The 14,688-nt window shown below is 35.6% G+C and overlaps 1 pseudogene; it reads right to left on the bottom strand.

Annotated features, from left to right (window-relative positions):
- Positions 1 to 1,575: 1,575 nt before the first annotated feature.
- LOC149747268 (PEST proteolytic signal-containing nuclear protein pseudogene) lies at positions 1,576 to 5,480 on the bottom strand (annotated as a pseudogene).
- Between the last annotated feature and the right edge of the window lie 9,208 nt (positions 5,481 to 14,688).

Raw genomic sequence — 14,688 nt, 5'->3', positions numbered from 1 at the left:
CCTGGTGATGGCTTCACATGTTGAACTAATCAAATTGTACACTTTAAATACGTGCAGTTTGTTGTATGTAATTTCTACTTCCATAAAGCTGTTTTCTTAAAACTGTTTTTTTCAAAGAGGTGAACATCCCCATTATAAGATTCTTCATAATGAAATAATATGAAGAATACATGGTCCTGACAATGTTGAACTTTACCTGAGCCTTGTGCGCCCAGAAAACAGTGATAGTTATGAAATCCTCTCACCCTTTTGTCTTCCAAAATGCCTCCACCTTTTGTGTTCTGTGAAGCAGCCAACCTCAAAGGGCCACCCCGTCTTGCATGTTCCAAGAAAATATCATCCCCTCCATTCCTCATGACTCCCATAAGCCTCAAGGATGAATCCCTTGTTTACCTGCCTCTATAAACCTTCCTTTCCTTTTCTTTGAGGTGTTCCTCATTAATGAGCATTCTCCACATTGCAATAGCCTGAATAACATCATCTTAATTGTCTAGTGCATTTTGTCTTTCTCAGTGTCCAGATAAGTTCACAGTGGCTTAAATACACCATATGTAATTCTGATATAATACTGTGACTGGGTGGAGGCAGATACTGACTTAGCTTCAGGACAGAGTAGTATCAGGGCTCTGGGCAATTGTTAATTGTTTATATGTCCCTCTGAGCTCCTTCTCTCTGTATTTTCAGACATTGATAGAAATAATTTTTTAATTTATAGAGGTCAATGTCCTCTCGTCATTTTTCTTTTTATCATTCATCTTTTCTCACAGCGCCTGTGCACTATGTTGAGAGGAGAAATGAGAACAGGAGTAGAAAATCCAGTCTGCCTAATGTTCTCTCTTTTATGTGGGTGAGTTTGAGGGAAAAGCTAAATGGCTGAGCATTAGTTGTGCTAGTTTTGTTGCACTCATGTGTGTAAGTCATTTAGTCCAACTACCAAAGAGACAGACTGAGATATGTTATTTTGTAGGAGGAGAACTAAAATAGCAAGTTTGAGATGGGAGTAATAACTGCTTGCTTGTAGCTTGGTCTATTAAGCTGAGCTGAGATCCTCTTGTACAAGAGACATCATTTCAGGTCAGAGGAGTCTCCAATGTCCTTTTAGGAGAAGAATACAATGTACCTCTTTTTTCAAAAAGTTATCTCTGGTCCTTCCTCTATGGCAAGAGTAAATTCCCTGGGACAGCCCATGTATAGTGTGTCATTAATTTGGTTTGAAGCTTCTACTCACAAATAGGCTTAAAGACATTTTATTTACTGCCCTGAAACAAGAATATTAGTGTTATAAAATGTTACCTCTAATAAAACCACATCATTTTCTCTTAATAATTATAGCTTTGGGCACCAAAGACAACCAGCAGTAATTATTGCAACTCTCTTAGCTGTAAGCAGCAATTTCAGTTTTGTGCTGTGGTTTACCCTGATTTAGAATTGACATATAACTATGAACAAACCATGCTCACCAGGGTGAATCCAAAATCAGAGACTTCTTCCTAAGACAACTTCTTCTGGTGAAGTACAGACTAATGTAAGAAATTATAGATGATTTACAGTCCCAACTGTAAACAATGAGAAGTGAAAGGTGAGAGTCACTGAAGTCCATCACTCCAAATCAATAATCTTTTTAATGTGCTCTTGGAATAAACAATCAAATCAGAAATAACTAAATGTATATATTAAAATAAGATGATTTGGCATGAGCACAAATACCATGAATACAGAATAGAAATGCTGAATATTTACAAACCATATAAGTTGTTTTTTAAAATAATGAGCAATTGTGTAAATAATTACAAAACTACTGCAGAGCTATATGACATACAGGGTGCTGAGAATTTAAAAATTAAATTTAAAACCACACTAAATCGCCTTGCTTTCACATACTTTCTAATTCCAAGGCACTATAGAATCTACTGTAGAAAAAGAAAAACCTAATAATTTGGCCTGCTTTGAATATCACAAAGTATGACATCTACCAGTAATACATAAATAAATATTTATTTATTATTTCATTTTTATTATTTTATTTATTATTTTATTTTTAATAATTTAAAAAGAAATAGAAGAAAAATGTATTTTCATCTTGATATAAAACAAATAGCAAGAGAGTAATAAAAAAAAAATAGCAATTACAGGGCTTCCCTGGTGGCGCAGCGGTTGAGAGTCCGCCTGCCGATGCAGGGGACACGGATTCATGCCCCGGTCCGGGAAGATCCCACATGCAGTGGAGCGGCTAGGCCCATGAGCCATGGCTGCTGAGCCTGCGCGTACGGAGCCTGTGTTCCGCAATGGGAGAGGCCACAACAGTGAGAGGCCCGCGTACTGAAAAAGAAAAAAAATAGCAATTACAATGTCAAAAAAAACAACAAATACAGGGTGGCTCTATTTTTGGTTCTAAAGTAACAGAACCTTAACTATGTCCCATATACCTGGACTTCCACAAAAACAAGCCCTGATTCTGGCTTTGCTGATGTCTAGACAGATTTGATATGACCTTTGTGAATGTGATTCTCATATGGCTGTCACTGTTTTCTATTATAAACAGATTAATTGGTGACTTTAAAAACTTTTGAATTTTTTTCTTTAAACTATAATATATTCAACTGGGCCGGCCAGTCTATCTGAAGGCTGACTCACATTCTTTACAAGTAAACTTTTAAGCATATTTTTAATGTTTGTTTTATTTTATTTTATTTAGAATTTGACAAATTTATTGGTATTTTAGTAAAGACATTCATCTCAGTCGTTTCTCCTATCTTCACCTTAAGTTAATATTTCATTTGAGTCAAGAAAAGAAAATGTAGAAGAGGGAAGTTTTTTCAACAGAAACCCTAAAATAAACAAAAATGGAAAGTTTGCCTATGTTAAAGCAAGTTAAATTCATGTATCTTGATATAATTAAACCATGTAAGTAAGAACTAATAGTTCTATATGCATTTCCATTGTTTTACTTGGGGCTTACTCCAAACTCAAATGCAAGTGAACAAAGTATTAGGAATATATACAGGCTGCTTCTCTGGAATTACTACCTATTAAAAGAGTTCAGCGAGTAGGTACCACCAATCAGTCTGAAGCTGCCCCCAAACCTAACATTGTAGGAGTTTTCAGGGAAATCATTATACTATATGTTTCTTTTATGTGTGACTATGCTCTTAAAGATGTGTTTAACTGTCACGTTAAAAAAGAATTCATATACAAGACAAAAATACAAAATAAACACCATCCTACAACACATAGATTAACAAACTATATGTGGTCAAAGATTCCATAAAATATGTTTAAAGATGCATTTTCTTTCCTTTTATTTTCAGTATCTAAAATGTGCTTTTGAGAGTTCACTGGTTAATATGTATACAGTTAAACCATATTACTGTGCTAAATAAGAATTCCTATAATAAGTGCAAATCAAATTGGATTTCACAGGTTAGTAACATAAATACTTTTATAAAGTTACAGAAAGTGCATCTTTCTTATTTTCCATCCTCATACAGTGTTGCCTTTGTGTGTGTGTGTGTGTGTGTGTGTGTTTATACCCTTTAAAAAATAAGAACAGCCAAATATTTAACTATCATGTCCATTTAAATTTTTGGTGGTGGTTTGTTATTTTAAAAAAAACAGCTTCCTTATGATTTGCCTCAAGATCTGGTGGAAATGCTTACAGGAACTAGCTAGTAACAAAAATCAAGAGAAGCACCTTCAAAATATTGGTTTACTTTGGCAGCAAATGGTTGTTCTTTGAAGAGTAATGAAGGTAGCCAAGACCCTCTCAAGTGAAGTGGGCTATTTTAAATACTCAACAGTTTACATAAAAATTTTAAATGTTGTTTTTAAAGAGCTAAGCATCTGTATCCACTGATAGCAATGCAATAACTAGCTTATGATGATTTGAAACAAAAAATGCCCATTAGGGGGAAAAAAAAGCTGTATTTTAATTTTATCTAATTTACTTTCTCAGTTAATAGTCCAGTAACATTTTTCTCCCAATACAATACTCCCTTCTCTATAAAGCTGTTCCTGGGAGCCAGACAGTTTAGGTTAATAAGGGAGTTAAGCTAGAGAGTAATTGCCTACAGTTTAAATAGACAACTTTTTGCTTCCCTCTTAATGTGTTAACAGTTGCATGTAGTAAAATATGCAATTCTTAGAAATGTACCATTCATTTCTGATTTTTTTATTATCTGTAAGCTTTGGAAAGTAATCACATGAGTAACTACAAAATTAATAAATGTCTTTAAATCTGTATATAAAACATAAATTACCTCTAATTTCAAATTCTCATTTATTAGTGTACCACTCAATCTTTAAAAAAAAGAAAAGAAAAGAAAAAACGGTGGCTTCAAAAATAGTCTTATACCATTCTTTAAAAAAGAGGAAGCTGTTCCTTTTAACTTTACACCCACCCCACACCCCAGTTTCAAAACACATCATTTAATTGTCTTGGTCATGAACATTTCCAAGATGAGATTTTATATTTCACTTCCATAGCTTCTGGTTATCAGAAAACCCATGTTTTCCTTTATTGAAGGAATTTGGTCCTGCTGATGTTGGTGTATTCCTTCCAGTAGTCTTCATCCTCATCTTTGCTTCTGGAGGCATTTACTCTGGTTCACTATCCTCATCTTCCTTAAAAGCTGCTACTGCTGAAAGGGTTTTTGGAGCAAGAGTTGGAACGGTTTCTTTAGGCTTACTTGAGACAAGTTTGATGGATATGGCTGAGGCTTTCTTTGTTGTCTGACTACCTGTGGCAAATCCAAACTTGGAGATCTTTGGAGGCTTTGTTGGGAGGTCTGCAGCTTCTTCAGCTGATCGCTTCTCAGCGCTGTGACTGGAATTTCCCCCTCCATTACTGGAAGAAACAGTCTTAGTTTTCACAGGTTTTTCTGCTCCTTCTTCAGGTCCTCCAGCGGCTCCAGTCTGCTGCAGCTTCTCAGGCTTCTCCTCTCCAGCCTTCCCGTCCACCATTTTCCCCCTGCGACTTCCAAATTTTTAGTGTTTTAATAGAAATTTTACGAAGCTAAATGTTTCTGTCTCTAAGATGATCTTTGATACTTCAGTGAGCAAAAGCATCTTCCTCTTTCATCTTGGCCATTCTCCTTCTCCAAACGTTCCTCATGTCTTATATAGAGAATAATGCAGTGGTTATGAGACCAAGCTATCAAACCAGACTACCTGATTTTGAATTTTACCTCCAAAACAATAATGGGTACTGACCCAAACTATTAATAATAATGATAACTAACATTTATTTAAAACTTACTGTTTTATTTAATTCTTACAACTCTATGAGATTAGTACTCTCATTACTCCCATCTATACATGGAAATGGAATTCCCATCTGCAAATGAGGCCCAAAATAGCTAAGTAAATGGCCTGAAATCACTCAACTAACAAGTAGCCAACTAAGGATTTGACTCAGATTTATTGAATTTCAAACCTATTCTCTTAGCCAGTCTTTTTGTATGAATAAAGGAGAAGTGGATCTCATAAATCTGCCTGAATGACAAGACAATGTATATGTTGTCCTAAGTGCGTGCAGAGAGCAGTAGTTGTGTACAATCAAATTTGTTTTTTTGAGAAATAGAGCTTTCTACATTTCCTTTTTTAATACAAATCAACTCTGAAAGTAGGGTGTTAAATATTGAATTTAGGCCTTTGGTAACAAGGATAGAATATACCCTTGAAGAAAAACACATTTTCCTTAATTGTGACTTCCTGAAATTCTCCTGAGTATTTTATGAAACATCTAAATATCAGGACAGCTGTTAATTAATTTCCTGGAGGTAAATTATTGACTGCAAAACGTTGCTCTGTAGAACCTGGCCTATTAACGAGATTCTTACTGGAACATCCTTTCAATTGTCTTATTACTATGGCAAGGTCAGCAACTGCAGCCCCTTCTAGCTTCTGATATTTTCACTTACTCCAAACCATGTATGTTGTTCTAGGAGAGATGTTCCTTGAGACTAGTCGATAGGTAGTGGCTGAATGTTAGAGACAGGTCCTCCCAAGGGTGTTAAGCAAGGAGCATCAGGAGATGCGGCCTTTTCCGCCCTCATCATTATTCTTCTGTGAAAATTCTTGTTTCTGGACAGTGTTTCTCTCCTCCCTCTTCTCTCTTCCCCTCTGTGGAACAGAAGAAAGTCTCACAGTTTTTCCCCAACCAAGTCATCTCTGAACTAAACACCCACAGTGTATTGTACATTTTATGTACAAAAATATAAAACTGAGTGCTTTGTACATTTTATGTACAAAAATATAAAAATGAGGAAATAAATCTTCTCTCTCTATGTCTTCCCACATTTATGATTGGCCTTTTATATTCTGTACATCTTGGCAATCATAAATCTGTGGGTTTCTAAAGACCCAAAGATCAGTTAGCACGTAAAAAGAAAAACAGACTTCAGATTTACTGATTTTTTTATCACAAAGATGAACCCAAGTTCTAAGTTAAAGCAGCAGAGCTGGGTCTTGCAGAAAGAAGGGGGGAAGGAAATGAAAGTCAAGCTGGGGGACCTCTGACTGAGGAGGCCAGTACTGGGGGGTGAGTAATCTGCAGCAGTGATTGGAGAAAAGGGGAGAAATAACCTCCTTTCTTCCTCCCCACCATACTTTCAAACTACATTTCACTGAAAATTAGGAACAGATAGACAGTGCTGTGTTTGTGGGCACTATTTGATCCCCTGAGTTACTACTAGCCTGATCTTTGCCCTGAAGTCTCTGAAGTCTGTTCACACTTAAAGGACACACATACATAAAGAACTGTGGCATAATCTGAATTTTTTTCATTCCATGTCGAGATTAGGTTCAGGACACTACCTGGTAGATTCAACAGTAACCACCTCAGGTGAACAAGCCTTTTTTGATTTCCTTTTACTTATAAATGGACAATTTTTTTTTTTAAGTTAGATTCCTAGTGTTTGAGGTAGTGCCTGCTGTTTCAATCCCAAATATGAGAGAGTTGGTTGCTGGTTCAAAAGACAGAAAAGTCCAATTCTGAACTATAGAGACCACCGCATGAGAGAACACAGGTCAGCCCCATAAGACCAGCAAGGTTTTCTATATGTCATACTCCCTAAGATCTTGTCCAGGTCCAGTAATTCTGATGCAATAATATCATTGACCTGATTCATAAGGACATTTCTTTATTATTCCTTGCTCATAATAGGTTTGCCGTAAAGTTTGCTATTTTGAATTGACTTTATCAAATTGCAATCATCAAGTAGATAATTGTCTCCAAGCTTAAGCAGAATGATTCGAAAATTTAACAAGAAACATAAATTTCAAAATTAGAAATGCCAATATTCATAGGAAGTTTGAGTTTAAGGAGGCCAAGAGACCATTTAGTCCAATACCTACACAAAAAATGAAGGTCTCAGATCTATTGAACCTCTGTCTCTTAAATCTGAATTCTCACAGTTTCTTTATGTAAATAATCTAACACACTTGAAAATTGTTATTATAGCACTATTTTCATGTACTCTCAAAAATACTTCAATCTTATTTGCAATGAAGATTTGCCCTTGTGGTAGAAAATGTATTTTGATACAATAATAAGCAGCTAGGTACCCGGTCTAGCTTATTAATAAATAAGTTATTTCAATAAATCTTTGCCCACACTGTCTGATTTATCAACTTCTTTATTTTGCTAGCAGTACAGAACAGTGAAAACAAAGAAGAGAAAAGAAGGAACACAGTAAGCTTGTCATTTAGCCCTTCTAAAATATCTTTCCCATATGATGGCATTAGAAGAACAGGTTCTACAATGTAGAAAATAATGAAGTGATATAATAAAGATTCTAAATAGTTGGAGAAATTTTGCAAATAATTTTCCCTAAATGCAAAATATGGGAAAGGTTTATTAGTAAAAAGTGGGAAAGTCAGTGGTGAAATAGAGACAATAAGTGACATGGTTTAGCAAGCTACTTCACTTCTGGAATCCTGCAGAACTCAATTAAAATGCAACTGCAGTTATAAATGACATGCTTTACTAATGTGCTTCCAATAAATGATATTTCTAATGCACCTAATATAATCATTGAAAGAGAAACCTTAAATTAGAAGGAATTGTTTTGTCTGTCAGTGTATCATTATTACCACCTCCCTTTGCCTGGGTAGAACATATATGGTATTACTTGTTAAGTGGGGAAGTCTTTGAAAATAAACATTTATAAAGTAGTTACTAGAACAGTTATAGTAAATGACTCACTAGAAACCCTTACAGTACCAGCACCGTCATTCTTGAGAAATTGCTAAGAAAATTAATTTTATGTATATGCCAAGATATAATGAAATAGTTACATTATAATACAAAATAATCCATAATAATAAAAACTTATTACAAAATATTTGCCTCATCAGCTTCTGCCTTGACATAACAAGTTGTTTCTTATAAGCATTAAAATTACAAACGTACATCAAGCAAAATTAGATTATATTGATTTTTGTCAATAAATTCAGTATTGGAAGCCTAATGTCTGCTCAGTTAGAAACAATTTTATATTGATAATTAACTCATTTGGAAAGGGAAACAAGGTTATAAAGGGATTGATCCAAATAGATGCTATTTTTTAAGAAAATTATCAGCTGATAATCACTGTGATGTATTGCAATTTATTATTAGAAAACTTTAATGATTGAAAACTTTTGTGTGGAAAAAATCACTTCCTACAGAATGAATCTCTCCCCCCTCCCCCGACTACCATCAAGAAAAAGTGGAAAGAGAAAATAAAAGCTGAAATTTATTGTTATACAATTTTCCTGCTAACACTTCATAACAGTGAGAAAATTAGTTCTGTAAGAGCTTTGTTACATGGAGTTATCCACTGGTTACACACAAAAAAATTGCTGTCAATGAATGAATGAATGGGTATTAAGCTTCTCAGGCATATGTTGCTTATTGATTGGCATTCTACACTAAAGATATTTCCTTTTCCCATATTTGTTTACTTATTATTTTATTATATTTACAATGGACTTGTGTATTCCTATTTTATTCAGTGTTGTGTATTGTGATAATGTCATTATTTGTTTTGATGCTCTAATTATACTATATTTGGCCAATGTGAACCATTTCAAGATGGCATCTTTCTGATATGTCTCCATCATATTTTTAGTATGTTCTTAGTATCTCCCACAAGATATTCCAAGTTCACCTTGTACTTGTAAAGTTTGAACATTTCTCCAAGGAGACCTGATTTCATTTGGTAGAGCGTGGTATTTGGAGACTAAGATCTTGGAACTAATTATGCTTCTTACTCAACTCTAAAATGAAAATGACAACACTTACTCTACCATACCCTTTCTAACCACTACAGCATCCTCCAACTTGTTTTCCTGCTTGCTTTCTCTCTTTCACTCTATACCAATCCAGTTATTCTTATAAGCCTGAGGCATCTTTTAAAAAAGTATATCAGATCATTTCATTCATCTTCTTACACTCTCTAAGGTCTTCATTTTGCATTTTTAATTAAAAAAGAAGAGAGGAAGAAAGCAACTAAGCTAGCTAGCTATCCTGCAAGACTCAACTTGAGTTGTCCTGTTCCTGCCTCTTTGACTTTTATATTGTATCATCCCCCCCCACCCCGTAACTGTATTCCAATCACAATGACCTTCCCTCTTTTCTTCAGAGACTCCAGATTCATTCCTGTCCCCACAGCCTTTGCCCTTGCTGCTCCCTCTGTCTAGATTGATCTTCCTCAAATTTTCTCCAAGTCAGCCTTTTTCATTATTGGGGTCTTAGCTTGAAACTCAGTTCTTCAGAGAAGCCCTCCCCATTCCACTTATTTAACGCCGAGAAGCTAATATGAAACAAACACAAACAAACACACACACACCACTATTTCTCATGAATATAGACACAAAATTTCTAAATAAAATATTAGCAAATTTAATCCAATAATATAGAAAAAGGAGTTATGCACCATGACCAAGTGGGATTTATTTCATGTACATGAAGCTGATTAAACCTTTCAAAACCAATCAATGTACTTCACCAAATCAACAGATTAAAAGAGAAAAACCATATCATCATATCAATTGATGCAGAAAAATAAATCTTAACAAAATTCAATACCCATTCACAATAAAAACTTTCAGCAAATGAAAAATAATAGAGGACTTCCTCAACTTGATAAAAAGCATCTGAAAAAAAACTACAGTTAACAAAAATAACTGTAAGAGACAATATTTTCTCTGTAAGACTGAGAATATGGCACGGACTTCTATCACCACTCTTATTCAACATAATATTGGATGTGCTAGCCACTACAACAAGGCAAGAAAAAAATAAAAGGCAGACAGATAAGAAGGGGAACAATAAAATTGTCTCTACTTGCAGATGAAATGAATGCCTATGTAGAAAAATCCCAAGGAATCTATAAAAAAGTTCATAGAATTAATAAGTGAGTTCAGCAAATTGACAGGTACAAGATCAACACACAAAAATTAATTGCATTTCTGTATTAACAATGAACATGTGGACTGAATTACAATCACTATAATATATACTGAAGGATGTAAAGGTAGCATTGAATAAATGGAAATATTTTTTTTTAATGGAAATATTTTTGAATGTAAAGACAGTATTAGAAACATGGCAGTTCTTCCCAAATTTATCTGAAAATTCAATTCCAATCAAATTCTCAACATTTCTCATAGAAGTGTACATGTACAAAAATAGCCAAGATAACTTTCAAATTATGATATGATAAATTATAATAATGCAAATAAAATATTTGAATAAAGTTAAATAGAGCTATTGAACAGGCTAGACAGTTTAGATGAATGTGGAAATGTACAGCTACTTTTATTATTTTAGTATACAATTGAACTTCAATTCAGTGGAGAAAAGATGAACAGCTCAGGAAGTGTTGAAAAATTTGATTATCCATTCATAAACAAAAATTTGAAATTGATTAAGGACTCTATGTGTGTGTGTGCGCATATGTGTTTTACACACACTTACCCCTAGAGGTATTTATGCATGTGCACAAGGAGGTGCATAGATGAAAAATCATCTCATGATTATTTATAATAATAAAAACTCTGAAACAAATTGTCCATCAAAGCTAGAATCATGAAACAAATTATGGCATTTCTAAATATGAAATGCTATTTAATAGATAAAAAAATAAGGTACTGACATGAAAAAAAATCTCAGAGGCATATTGTTGGGAGTACAAAGCAAGTTATAGAAGATAATCAATAAAAAGTAATTATTTTTTTTATTTCTTTAAAAGAGCCAAACACCACACATTGCTGTAAAAAACAGAATAAATTTTATGAAGATTACAGAGCCTCTGTCTCCTGATCCCTGAGTTCAACTGTGACCTCTCAGAGGCCCTCCATTCAGGATTCTCTTCCTTAAAAAAACATGTCTCAGAGCAACCTAGAAAATGTCAGTTCTTCCACATTTGAATAACTCCTTCTGAGGGAGCTCCTTTGAAAGACATCAGGGTAGACATTCAATCCTCGCGGTCCTCTTCAATGATAGAAAAGAGGCTTAGGAACATAGTTTCTACAATGTTAGCAACTCTTTTGAAATACTGTATAGGTATTTCCTCCCTTGTAAGATGACAATTTAATAAATGTCCTCTAACATATTTAAGAGGAAAAAAATAGAGAGAGAGAGAGAAAGAGATGATAGCCACAGCCTCAGGTCAGGATGAGTAGCAAGTCATTCTGAGCAATGAATTAAGATTCTGACTGAATTTATCATATCTGTTTACCTGCTAGGCAGAAGACAAGCTAGTAAAATATAAATACTGGATCATTAGAGATTGTTCTCTTATTTACCAGATTGGATAGATAAATGTTCACCTTATTTCAGATCCTAAACTCTGGAGAGAACAGTGATTATTCTTATTTTATCGTATTTGTTTTGCAGGCTGTAATCTCTGCTTTATAGCTTACTAAGTAACATTTTATTGCTTACTAAATAACACCTCACTGCAAAACTCATTATCTTTCTTGACCTCAAACCAAACAAGGAGTTACAGAGGGACATGTATTGCTATGCCCATTTTCAAAAGAGAAAACGTGTAAGCTATTACAAGGCACGTGGCTGAGGAGAAAAAATGGTGTCATCATTACTGGTTGTTTTGCCACAGAATAACTACTTTCCTTTCAATAATAAAACTCAAATTTTGCTAGAGTAAGGGGTATACGCTTCTCCCTTGCATACTGTCTGGAGAAGCACTAACCAAGCTCTCTGTCTTCCCCCTGCAGTGGATGGGCATAGGATCTAAACTAGGCCAAAGTCACACTCTTGCTGGACTTTGAATCTTGAATAGATACACCAAGATGGCAAAACAAAATGATCAAATTGATCCCAGAGGCATGTCACTGTTGAGATTATCAACTAGTTTTCACCATCTTGGGGATCATACTGGCCCCTGCCCTCTCTGATGCTGAACCCTCTTCTTCAGTTTTTCCTTCACTTCTATGAGCCTCTTTCATTCCCAACAAGTCTCCCTTTATTCCCTTTAATTAACGGAATCAAATCTATTGCTTGCCACCAATAAACAACCACAGTACACAGTTGGCCACGTGCAGAGTTAGACAGGGCTTGTTTGAGTTTTGAGGCAGCTTGATGTCCACCCCACACCTCCTCCCCACTCCCCGCACAGCCTATTCCATCCTCAGTCACATGTCTTTCCTTTGCAGTTTCTTCCCATTCTCACCTTCCATAATGGGCACATATACTCAAAGTAGACTTCAATTTCCTTCCAACCTTCCTCCATCAAAATCTGCTTTCTGGAAGAAACTTGATGAACTCATTTGCACAAATATGTAGAAGAGTAGTTTGTTTTTTCTTTTATCCAAAAATTTTATTCAAATCCTCCTACATACATGTTACTGTGCTAAGAAAGATAATAGTGAAAATGAGAAAGATTTTTCCCCTGTCTTGCAGGCTGATAAATCTATCAAACCCTGCAAACTGCAGAGGATCTCGAATTATAGGATTCAGAGATCTGGAGGGAGAGAAGCTCTGGGGAGATGAAAGGGCTTCATTCCAATTCTGAAGTCAGATCAGATCTGAAGTTAGTAGCTGCTTACTAGTGTTTCCTGTTTAGGAATAAAGCCACATCTCTTCAACAGTGAATAGAATATCATCAATAGTATACAATGGGTTCACTGTCTTTTCCCTCCTTCTGTATTTTTATTACCTGTTGACATAGTGTCTCATCGTGGAATCCTCTTCAATGCTCAGGGTAACAGAAAACACTGACCAGATTTAGAACCCTTGATTGGGGAAATTGCTCTCTGAAACTCTCTACCTACAAAATTAAATAATTAAAAATAAAGAAAAATATCATTTACCTTATTACTGAAATTATTTTAATAGCTAACTTTAGAAAAATTAGAAAATTTAAATCAGTCAAAATGAGGTAAATAAGAACACCTGTAGCTCTACAACAGAGAGATTGCCACTATTGACAGGTTGGCTTCTATATTTTCATTCTTTACACTCATACGTACATGAATGATGCACCTTATTCATATGTATTTGCTTTTGAAAAACAGGGATTGTGTTTTAAGTAGTACTTAAATTACGAGTGGATATCTTTGAAACAGAACAGAGTTAAATTTAATCACAGTCGTAATCGTAATCTTTATAATTTACCATGCCAGGCACTGGTTTAGTATATTGAGTATTTGATCTCCTTTAATCCTTCCAACAACCTTATGATATTGGTATATTGTTATAAATTTTACAGATTAAGAAACTGAGGCTATAACCAGGCAACAGATCAAGATCCTGCCACTGGTTACTGGTGGATCTAGAAGTCAATCTCACATGAAATATGGATAAAGGGAGAGACCCAGAGGAAACTTTTTGAGCGATGCTGGCCCCCACAAGACAAAGTAATGAAGACCAAAGAGGTATGTCTGGAAGACTTGGGTTTCCTTGGTGAGGATACAACCAAAGCATTGTGACTCCCATCCAAGTTGTGTGCTGTGTTGCTGTGGTGAGTGACTATTACTCAACCTACCAAATTTAAAAGCTCCTTAAAAGGTGCCACAACCAGACACTTAGAGGAAATGGCTTTCACTTGTAACTGAATTATTCTAGCATGAATTATAGATTGTCGCTGCCTCACTAACCCAGAGAGGGGACGATGAAAGCAGGGTAGCACTGAAAGACTGGAGGTGAGCATCTGTGACAGGCATCTTTTCTATACAGTGCAGCAAGTAGGCTTCCCACCTAGTCCTGCCTCTTCCATGGAGAAGGAGTCAGCGTACAAAACTCCCACATTCCCTTGGCAAAAAGTCCCCACAAGGCAGATGTATGAACAAAACACCACCGGGCTCAAAGACAAAAGCTCTGGGGCAGGAGAGCCAGGTTCCTAATGTCTCTGTGAAGTGGATTCAAGGCCCAGGAAAGGCCTGACAGGTGCTTGAGGTCCTCAGGGCGGTTCTGACCTTAGAACATGACAGAGCAGCTTCTCCCATTTGACTATGTGTTTTATAGTTCTTCCTGAGGAAGGGGTGCTGCAAAGGTAAAAAGGCCTCCACCGGGCCTACTGGCTTCTCAGAGATAACTCCACAGAGGCTTCAGCTCTTTCCAGCTGGACCTGAACTCCATCTGCCTCTATCAGTTCCTGCCACTCCAAAGGCTGTGAGGGAAACCACTACACATAATAATAAAAAAGTATAATAAAAACAATAATAAAATGCGTAGCTCCACAA

The sequence above is a fragment of the Delphinapterus leucas genome, chromosome 16, assembly GCF_059928025.1.
Source record: "Delphinapterus leucas isolate spDelLeu-1000000601 "Yukka" chromosome 16, BTC_Dleu_Yukka2, whole genome shotgun sequence".
NCBI lineage: Eukaryota > Metazoa > Chordata > Mammalia > Artiodactyla > Monodontidae > Delphinapterus > Delphinapterus leucas.
Note: the sequence above shows the minus strand (reverse complement) of the source record. Positions and strands in the feature narration are given on the sequence as shown.